Source organism: Amblyomma mixtum, chromosome 5 (assembly GCF_055824585.1).
Source record: "Amblyomma mixtum isolate Tamu chromosome 5, ASM5582458v1, whole genome shotgun sequence".
In the NCBI taxonomy this organism is placed as follows: domain Eukaryota; kingdom Metazoa; phylum Arthropoda; class Arachnida; order Ixodida; family Ixodidae; genus Amblyomma; species Amblyomma mixtum.
The window spans coordinates 57512782-57521913 of record NC_143016.1 but is presented as its reverse complement, the minus strand read 5'-3'; positions in this window follow the sequence as shown (position 1 = coordinate 57521913).

The window sequence follows — 9132 nt, the reverse complement described above, 5'->3', positions numbered from 1 at the left end:
TCTGGCCAGCAGTGCTAAGATTATCACTGTCTGCGGGCCGGGCTTCGGCACCACATTAAACGCCTGTCAACGCATCGCGAAGTGAGAACCAGCTGTTTTTTTAATAAAACTTCGTCCAGCTGCCCAAATGAACACTATATGCTCGTTACTCTGTTTTATTTTTGGTAGTTTTTCGACGGAGAGTTTCTTTTAACACTTCGATGGATGCCTTGAAATTGTGGTTACGAAAACTCATATTCTGAATTGCCTTGAATGGTGTTTGTTATTCTGAATTGAGATTTTGGTTTAGTATGGTATGGTACGATATGAACTTATTATAGTATGGTATGATATGTAATAAGGGAGTAATTTCTCATTGGCTTCCACCCAAGCGCAGCGATACGGTATACAGAGGACAGCAATAGAGCTTCAACAAACTTCGTAGTTAAGAAAATTTCATGTTCGTACGGAAAAACAGAGCAGCTCATAAATCTGGTCTTTACTGAAACGGTATGTCTGTGCACATAAGCAGCAAGAAAAAGTGGATTGGCGAAGGCGTTCTTTATTTTTCAATTGCTGTATCGATATACAGAACACGTCCACTCTTCTCGGACATGAGAACTTGAAGAATCGTTCTTATCAACCATTTTTTACTACGTAAACATTGTAAAATATGGTTTCATGGGGTTCTCGTCCAAAATTGGACTCAGACTATGAGGGACGCCGTAGTGGAGGGCTCCTGAAATTTCGACCACTTGGGGTTTTTTGAAAGAGGACTGACGTCGCGCAGTACACATGTCTAGCATTTCTCCTCCATCGAAATGCGACCGCCGTGGCCGGGATCGAATCCGCGTCTTTCGGGTCAGCAGGTGAGTGTCATAACCACTAAGCCACCGCCTCCCAAGGAAGCGTACACCGAATGGAAGCCAAGGATTATTTTCGTTTCTCTATTGTACAGCCATAAACACAACAGAGGTGGGTAAGCTCATGCGCGACTTCTCGGGCAAATGATTGAAACTCTGCACAACTGAAAGTAGATTACAGCGGCGAATTTTACCTCACAGAAGCACAGTTGCTGTACCTGCTCATTCTTTATGGCGACCATATTCGTTGCAGCGCAGTTACTGAAGCATCCGGATGTTTCGCATCTCAAATGCTCTGCCTCCGTAGCTCGGTAACTATACCACCACAAAGCGCACACACATCAATGAAAACAAAACTGCACAAGAGAAAAAATCCTATCCTTAGAACAGTCAAGGCAGCAGATGTTAATCTTAAACAACGTTTTTCCTTCTTCCCTGTGCTTCCTTAGTAGATGAAATGCAGAGCCGCCAGCTTTCTGTCTAGTGAATATTTAAACTCTGTGCCGTCAGCTCAGCCACGTGACAATGTGGTATCGGGTATGCGATGTGGTATGTGAGTTTTTAATGTCCTGAAAGTGCACGTGGGATCTGATGGGTGACGCAGCGAGGGACTCTTGATAAATTTTGAACATCTGGGCCTCTCTAACGTACTCTCACATCGCGCAGCACATCGGCGTTTTTCTATTTCGCCTCTATCGAAATGCCACTGCCGCCGCATTTCGATCACCAAAGTCAATATGCCACCACGGCATGTCGAATATGATGCTTAAAGTCCCTAACCTGCACATGGGCTGTGACTGACAATATAATCGAGATCTCCGGATTGGTTTTGACCGCCTGTGGTTCTTTACTGTGCACCGACATCGCGCAACCCGCGTATTTTGTGTATTTGACTTCGATTGAAATGCGGTCTTCGCGGCCGAGAGTAGCACGTGTGAACTCGTGCTCAGGCAGCGGAACGCCTCATCCGCTGTTCCACCGAATCTTAATTAATGTTATTTGAGAGATAAAAATTTACCTTTCGAGTGGTGTACACTTCTTGGTTCATCATGTGCTGCACGGGAATCTTTAGCTGATGAAACAGCACGGTGGTGTTTCACGTCAGGGCCATGACGTCTAAGGCGGCACCTTTTATTTTCTAGGCACTGAAGAAACTCTTGATACACCGGCATCAAGTGCTCAGCGTGAAGCTTTTGGAGGGAGCTGATTGCGCAGTCGTTTCAAAATTTTTATTCCCGCAGATCGCGGTGTACGTAAGCCAGCTCTGTGTACGGTTTGCTGGTATGGGAGAACGCCACTTACTGGGTGAAAAAGTATTTGCATTTTCTCGCTTCCCTACGTACAGGAAAAACACCAGGACCTTAATGTGCAAATGGTTGCCCCATAGTAAACAGCTTTTACTAGTTTTAAGAGAGCGACCGCCTTCATAGTTATCCCGTTTGTGCGCCCCGGGCCTGGCCCTCTCTGTCGCCCCTCATCGTTTAGGTTCTAAACAGATGCTTTTCTGCTCAACTTGCCTTATATCCAGGCCTCAAGAAAGCCAAGGTGTTAGTTTCCCAATGACACAAACAAAGATTATTTTTTTTGCTCGCATGAACAAAATTTATTGCAGCTATCAAAATAGTAGAAAATTGTAATATTAAAATATCATATTCTTTTTTTTCCCTACCGCATATACACTCACGCAACTCTCTACATTGAGAGGTGTCAATAACTGTCTTACCATTCAGAATGCTAGCCTGAATTTGTATTGATGCGCATGCGGGTTAACAACGAAAAAACTTTTGCGAATCGTTTGGAGAATTTGAGTCACTTTATATATTCTCCTCACAGATTTTCCCCTCTGTCTGTTCCTGTTCTTTTGTCTTTTGGTGTAAACGCTGGAGGTAATGATTTCAATCAAGTTTGTGAGCATCTTCTTACTTCATGAAGCGAACTGATGAAGATTGCCGATTTGGGCAGCTGGCAGATTAGCTTACCTGTGCCCCAAGCTAAATTCTTTCAGAATATTTATTTGTTGTTATTATTTTTAAAAATATGAGACTTTCTAACACTTACGTTTTATATTGCTTTTATCTATATCTGTCTCTATGACACTTTTACACCTCTTCAATCATGTTCCTCGACACTCAGAACCACACCCTCGCCTATCATGCCCCGTGGATATATGCCATTCCAGAAAAAGCCCAAAACAACAACAAGGGCACCGTTTTGCTGAAACAGCGAAGATGAAGCACATGAGATATGACCATGTGTCATTAAACCTTGGGACATCATCATCATTGTCAAGCAAGCCGGTTTTTGATGAAGATCGAAGAGCGCGTGCTCTTCGTGGTTGTGACACGAGCGGTCGGTAGCCTCGAGCTGTTGGGTTGTGGCTAAGTACCAGGCGGTGCTGCGTTATTTCTCAAATTTCTGCTTAATTTCTTGTGTTCTGTTTCTATTTTCCAGGGTGACAGAACGCGGGAACGTGGGCTGATGTCCACAAGCTCTCCAGGCCAGGGGAACTCCCCCTGGTCAGCTTGTCTCTACCCAAATGAGCTGCCTCTTGATTGTTTCTTCCGTGGCGGAGTAAGCAGCATTCCGGTTGCTTTCGTCCATCAAGCTGAATAACCCCGAGGCTGTACAGGCAGCTCTTATATCGACCACTTCTCATTACATGAGGATCACTGACGTCCGGCAGTTCGGCCGTGGCGGGATAGTTTGCAGATCGCCAGACCAGGCATGCGTGGCTGACCTACTCAAGTGTTCTTCGTTTGCCAATCACCCGGTGAGCGCGTTCATACCTCCTCATCTGGCGTGTTCGAAAGTGTTAGTCCGTGGTGTAGACCCACGGCTAAGCGCGTCTGAGACACTAGAAAAGCTCACTTAGGCTGGCGTGATCGCCATTCACCGATGCAGTCGTGTGGTGGACGGTACAAAGATACCGACGGAGACAGTTATGGCTACATTTGCGGGACTGACCTGGCCATCTGAAATTAAGGTGTGGCCTTTGGTTTTCCGTGTGGATCAATTTACATCTCGGCCCCTTCAGTGCCGTAATTGTTGGAGGTTTGGCTATAGTACCAATGCCTGTAAATCGAGTTTACGTTGCTGTGAATGTGGAGAGAGAAACGACCCCGCTGGGTGCTCTACTCAACACGAGAAATGCTGTTTGTGCGGTGGTGGACACTCAGCAGGCCATTCCGAATGCCCAGCGCGGGCTGAGGAAGTTCAAGTGCTAGATTTGATTGAGAAGCACAGGTGCTCAAGACGTGAAGCAGTTGCAGTCATCAAAGATAGGTTCGGTTCGGTTTGTTGGGGTTTAACGTCCCAAAGCAACTCAGGCTATGAGGGACGCGGTAGTGAAGGGCTCCGGAAATTTCGACCACCTGGGGTTCTTTAACATGCACTGACATCGCACAGTACACGGGCCTCTAGAATTTCGCCTTCATCGAACTTCAGCCACCGCGGCCGGGATCGAACCCGCGTATTTCGGGTCAGCAGCCGAGCGCCGTAACCACTGAGCCACCGCGGCGGGGCAGTCATCAAAGATAGGACATCAGGCTATGCAAGTGAGGCAGCGCGTCATGCAACCGTTGGGGATTCCTCCTTGTCGCAAGCGATTGCTGTGGCGGTGGAGAAAGCAATGGCGAGAGCCATGGATCGTATAGTCTAAAATCTGTCCGCGTGCATTTCACAGGTCATGGCATCCCAGATGTCCGCTTTGTTGCAAGCTTCTACTGCTCCTGGTTGTGGCACAATCACTTCTCCGTTGGTTGCACCTCCCCAACCTTCTGTGCCCGTGGCTTCCAATCCACTGAGTCAGACTCAATCACATCCTTCGTCTATTCCTCCAACCAGTTATCCACATCACAGTGCGACAGAAATCTCATCTGAAGAGTGCGTTGACATGGAGACTGAGATGCGTGCTCAAAAGCGCAGTGCGTCTCCTTTAGGTGTTGCTGGTCCGTCTTGCTCTCAGACGAAGACTAAATCTACACCCGAAGACAGTATTTTAGATCAGGCGGTATCCGCTGCGGCACTTTCGGCGACATAGGGTCGTTGAGGGTGTTGCAGTGGAACTGCCGGTCAATTCTTTCCCCTTCAACAGATTTAGTTTGTTTAACCAGTAAATTAAGTCCAGATTTAATTGCTCTTCAGGAAACGTGGCTCACTAAAGATTCTCGGTAAAATTTACAAAATTATCGTTCTTTCAGGCTAGACCGGCCCTCAAGGGGTGGTGGCTTCCTATTATTCGCATCCACAAAATTTTGCCACAGGGCAACTGTGTCATTTCAATATATGGACCGACAGTGCGAAATTCAGGCTCTTGATCTGAATATTCCTGGATATGAGCCACTCACTCTGGCTAATGTATATTTTCCAACTGGTGTGCATGACATTCGGCCTCTTGACTCGTTTTTATCTAGTTGCAGGAAACAAGCTTTAATTGTTCGAGACTTCAACTCGCATCATGTTTCGGGGGGGTTTCGAACAGATCGCTGCGGTATGCTCTTATGGGACTGGGCTTGTGTAAATAATCTCATCTGTTTAAATTCGGGTCTCCCCATATTTGTCCGTGGTCAATCTCGCTCAGCGTTAGACCTGTCGTTTTCTTCCCCCGGAATAACTGCGTTCTCTTGGGCGCCAGTTGACTGTGCCTCCAATAGTGATCACCTTCCGATCAGTTTCCAAGTTATATGCCAGTTGACCTCTCCTAACAGCACACGGCTCACATTCATAAATTACGGCAGTTTTAAAAATGTCCTCAAAGCAGACCTTCAGGAATTATCTCATTCCAACAGTGGAGGTAATGCCATCCGCATTTGTTCAATTTTAGATGGAGCTCGTAAAATATCGGAGTTCTTGGTCCAGGCACATAAGGGAACATCGTCATGCCTTTGGTGGAACGCAGAGTGCACTCGAGATTATAGGCGCCGAAAGGCTGCTTGGAAGAAACTTCTCCACAATCGGTGTCACAAAAACTGGATCGATTATAAGTTCATTGCAGCTACGTTTAAGCGGACCGTATCCCGTGCAAAACAGTTGTACGATACTCAACACTACGAATTCCTTACAAAATCTGGTAAAAGGCGTGCTTTAATCAATTACCTAAAATCCAGGAAACTAATTTCGACCACCATGAGCGCTGTCTCCCTAGTTCAGTCATCGGCTGAACTTGCTCAATCTCTAGGAGAGATAGGCAGAGGCCTTGAGCGTCGGTTTACGGCTCTTCTTCCATCTCCTCCGAGATTTCTTGCCACATTGGACGATTTCGAGGAGGTCACCCTCACTGAGCTCTCGAACACTGTATCGCGCCTTCCACCCGCGGCCCCTGGCCCTGATGGTGTGGCTTCTTCTATGATTAAAATTTTGCTCGAGGACTCTCCCATCGACTTACTGGCACTTATAAATTACTCTCTTAAGGGGCCATGGATTCCAAATGAGTGGCGTCTAGCAAATATAAATTACTCTCTTAAGGGGCCATGGATTCCAAATAGTGGCGTCTAGCAAAGATTATCCCTTTGCTTAAAAAGCAGGGAGATGGTTATGTGTTAGACAATATAAGGCCAATTTCTTTAACTTCGAATCTCGTAAAGTTACTTTAGAGGGTGTTGCATGGTAGAATAATGTCCGTTATTTCAGAGACTGGGCTGTTGATTCCTTGCTAGATAAGTTTCAGGCCAGGATGCTCTATATGGTGGGTCCATACCGATCTGGAGAGCCGCATACGGTTAGACCCGAAAGACGCGGGTTCGATCCCGGCTGCGGCGGCTGAGTTTCTTTGGAAGAGAAATTCGAGGCCCGTGTACTGTGCGATGTCAGTGCACGCTAAAGAACCCCAGGTGCTCGAAATTTCCGGAGCCCTTCACTACGGCGTCTCTCATAGCCTGAGTCGCTTTGGGACGTTAAACCCCATAAACCAAACCAAACCAACCAAGTTAGCTCGTCGCCGAAACCAATACGCAGCGCTTGTTACTTTAGATGTGTGTAAGGCTTATGGTAGCGTTGAGCACAGGACGCTCTTGCAAAGACTACAGGCAGTAGGACTTCAGAGATATTTTGTGGATTGGGGTTACTGAATTTCTTCCTGACAGGGAATTTTACTGCTTCCAGAACGGTGTTTCATCAAGCAAATTTCGACAAGAAAGAGGAGTGCCCCAAGGGGCGGTCCTCTCGCCTGTACTTTTCAACATCTTACTCAGCAGTATTCTCTGCAGTCTTAAGGTGTCCGCCTAGGTGTATGCTGATGACATCGCCTTTTTTGCTTCAGAGAACGACATTTCCTCTTTGTACCAGTCCTTACAGTCCTACCTGAATGTCCTGGACCAATGGTTAGGGGACATTAATCTGTCCTTTAATGTCGATAATTGTGCATTTTGGTTTTCCCGCTCTCTCATCGAGTTAATATCTCTATTGTTTACCGGAACCATGTAATTCCTCAAGTGCAAAGCATCAAATACCTCGGTGTAATTTATGATCTTTCTCTTTTCTGGCGGGCCCGTATAGAACCGATCACTGCGAAAGGAGTCCGAGCACTCGGCATGCTGCGCAGGCTGAGCACTGTTCGTTCTGGCATGAGAAGGCGGCCGCTTCTTATGATTTATAGAGTGTACGTCCGTCCAGTCTTAGAGTTCGGCTGAGTTTTATTCTCCGGTGCGCCAGCCTATAAACCTCTCCCCTTGATTCTCTTGGAGCGGGTGGCGTTACGCCTCTGTTTGGGCCTTCCAAAATGTGTGGCGAATTCCGTTTTGTACCTGGAAGCGCGCATTCCATCATTGCCTTCAAAATTTCGGCTCTTAACGGTGAAAACATTCGTAAAAATGTGCGATTCGTCGCTTCATGCCTCCAATTTGATCTTCCTTCGTCAGCCTCGGCCATTTTTCGACGAAACCTGGTCTAGTTTCCGTACCGCTCAGATTTGTTTTGTGCAATCCCTCCTTGACCCCTCAAACGACCGCATTTCGGACATCCTTCTGGTATGCGCCAATTCTTCATCTATTCAGATTGTCTTAGATGACATCTTTCCAAAACAGGCAAAGTTAATGCCTTTTCATTTGCTCAGCTGTTTATTACAGGATTACTTGCTGCGCTTTAAATCTCATGTGCTCATAGCGGCGGACGCCTCACAGTGTGAAGAGGAGGCCGGTGTTGCCATTTTTTCCATCTCCCTTGACTAGTCATTCTCACTCCGCCTTCCCGATTACACCCCTATTTATTTGGCAGAATTTTTAGCAGTAGTCTTGGCGTTTCGCAAATTAAAGAGCTCTTTGTTATCAGTCATAATTATGACGCGTTCATTATTGTTGTGTTCCTCTCTCACCGCGTCTACAACATCTCAGACACTACGCTTACTCAAATGCTTGATTCCACTCCACGTGTGTTCGTTACGGTTAGTCTGGGTGCCTGGGCACAGAGGAATCCATTTGAATGAGGTTGCTGATACCCTGGCGAAGGCATCTCTTCAAGGCCTAGTCGTATGTGTGCTTCCACCCAGCGCATATATTACTGCGCCCAGGTTTTGCAGGTAATCTGCTCTTGAAAGAATTCGCAGCATCAGCTCTGACCTCCTCTCCCGAATTCCGGCATCTCCGTTACCCATGGTGCAGTAAAGGATGGCGATCACGCAAGCTTGAGGTTTCCTTCACGCGTATACATTGTCGTGTGCCTCACTTAAACTTCTACTTTTATAGATCTGGTCTGGCGGTCTCCCCATTGCGCCCGTTCTGCTGAGAACCCGAAACGATAGATCATTTCTTGTTGACCTGCCGCCGTTTCTCCTCTTTACGGAGCCGCCTGCTAGAGCATCCGTTACGACAGCTAGGTCTAAGTCTGTCAGCTGCGGTTGTTCTGTCTCTTGGAGCTTCCTCCCTTGGGCACAATAACTGGAATGTGCTCTCCGCTATTCAAAACTTCCCTACAGACACTAAACGGCTGCCGTCTTAAAGGGACACTGAGGAGAAATTGAAGTTGGCTTGTATCGATAAATTATCCGCTCCTGATTACAAAAACGCCACTCATACTGACAACAAAGCTCTTGTAACGTAGAAAAGAGCAAGAACCAAAATACAGGTATCGCCGCCACAGGCCAAACTCGCAAGTACAATCGTTGTGACGTCATAGAACAAGACAGTTTTGCTAGAACCAATGGTTCTAGCAACACTGGGACACGAGAAACAGGAATCACTGAGGCTGACAAACGAAGTTTGCGCGGTTGAATACTGAAGTAAGTTTTGTTTTGAAACCAATAGTGCGCTTTTATCACACAAGGAAGACCGACAAAAGACAACCTGAATGTTGTAAGCGA